Below are 2,311 nucleotides of genomic sequence, written 5' to 3' on the forward strand. Positions count from 1 at the left end.
TTCCACCAAGTGAGAGCAACACCGGAGAACGTGTGGGTGGAGTATTTGACCTTGTCTTGATCCCGACAACCGCTTATGCTAAAGACGGCCTCGGTTTGTTCAAACCAACGAGTAAGCACAACCGGTCCACCGGTTCCATCATAAGTGTGAGGTTTGTACCCCATGAAAGCTTTGTAGGAGCATCCCTCGTTTGAGTTACCGGCCCCATTGTTGTTGTTGTTGTTGTTGTGGTTGTTGTTATTGTTATTGTTGTTGGAAGAGTGACCGGCCATGGCCGCATCTACGGCGGTAGCTATCATCCGTTCGAGAGCTTGTTCGGGAGTTTCATTGCGGCGTACACGACGAGGAGCCATTGTTCCTTCAAAACAAAATAATACCGTTGGTTAGTATTCTAAATGATACTAACCGTGATATGGGATAAAGATAGAGAGAAAAATTATCCTTGACCCGCCTTAAATTCTTTATGTCATAATGTCGGTATGTTCATATGAGTCACCGTAATATAATTTCCGGGAATTATATTACCCTAATTCATATGTGCATTCGACATTACATCATATAGTCAAGGTGGCGTGTCAATTAAATTATACAACGCAAGATTTAGATAGGATAAGAGTAGGTATGAGTAAGAGAGTTCGAGTATAATGCACAAATAGTCAAGTAATTCCTACGTCAAGTCTATATGCCGGTTGTAGTCTAGACTCACCAATGTACCCTATGACTCGGGGTTGACACCAATGAACTCTAAATCCCTACAACCAAGGCTCTGATACCACTTGTAGCGACCCCGACAAATCGTCAAATGACGGCGTCATCTACGTATGGTCCCATTACATGGTCGTAAGTCTTTATAACAAAGTTTGACCGAAAAATATGTCGCATTCATTTCATAAATAAGGGTGTTTCAAAGTTTACAAAAGTAGTTTCCATAACAAGTACATAACAATGTTTAAAGTTTGTATGAAACACATGCGACACGATTAAAAGTAGTCAAAAGACGCTCCACGTATGCAAGTATACTCGACATCCAATGCAAGTATCAAATAGTATGAGCGGAAGCATGTATCACCTAAGTTCAAGGACCTGAGAAAAACATAGAGAATCTGTCAACGAAAACGTTGGTGAAATCATAGGTTTAAACAAGTAAATGAGTAATAGTAAGTTGAACCACAAGATTTGCAACATCAATAAAGCCATAGTACATTCTAAAAGTTAATATTCACGAGCACCCAATTATCAAAGCTTAACGTTCCGTCCGTTGAATACCCCATCAATTAGTGCTAGAACAACACTGTTCCCGAAAATATATTTCATTCGTAAACGGTAGCGAACCGTTTGAATGAGGGTTTGTCAAACCCATATGGCCATATAACATAAGTTCTCGCTTACACCATCTGATGTAACTAATGATAATCGGATTGAGGATTTTCGTTCTAAACTCGTATGTAGAATGTTTGTTTTCCCGTTCTTGTGTTCACTTAGTTCAAAAGAATCGTTTATGTTTTCTCATCCCAAAAGTAAGTTTAAAAGAGTAAAAGTGGGACTATGATCTCACCTTGTATGCACGAACCAAAAAGTACTTCGACAAGTAACGTGTGCAAAGAACAATGCTAGTCTTGACCTAAACAATTAGGTTGTATTAATAACGGTAACCACGATAGGTCAAAGATGTTCAATTAGTCCTATGGCTCGTTAAGACTCGATCATAATAGCATGTGAATCAAATTGTCATGTTTCATGCAAAGTACAAGTATAAAAACATGTTAGAACGATTGCACAAATATTTGGTTAAGTTTGATTAAAAGTCAAACTTTGGTCGGTCAAAGTCAACGAAAGTCAACACGTTCGGGTCGGGTCCCAAACTATTTTTCTAAGCTTAGAAGTCATATATGAGCATGTTGGCCAAGTTACATGTTAATCGGAGGTGCGTAGCATAGCAAACATTATTCGAAAATTGACCAAGTTGGACAGAATCTGTCCAGGTTATTCTGCGCGCCGCGCAGAAAGGGGGCGCGCCGCGCCACTTCCTGGGCAGAGAATCCTGGCCAGTTTTTCAAAGTGTGCACGAACCAAAACCTTTTCTAACACAATTCTTGACCCGCAAACACTTATAACGCCTATCATACATCGTTGGAAAGGTAATTTGACGAGGAAAGCAACTAAACACATATCATCAATCAAACTTGCACTTATAACAACCTAAAATCGCATTTAATGTTCCATAATCAATGCATTCAAGTCAATATTGAAATTAAATGATTCGGTAACCAAATTACATGAACGATATGCCGTTTCGTAGGTAATTAAGCAT

This window comes from Rutidosis leptorrhynchoides, chromosome 8 (genome assembly GCF_046630445.1).
Source record: "Rutidosis leptorrhynchoides isolate AG116_Rl617_1_P2 chromosome 8, CSIRO_AGI_Rlap_v1, whole genome shotgun sequence".
Classification (NCBI taxonomy): domain Eukaryota; kingdom Viridiplantae; phylum Streptophyta; class Magnoliopsida; order Asterales; family Asteraceae; genus Rutidosis; species Rutidosis leptorrhynchoides.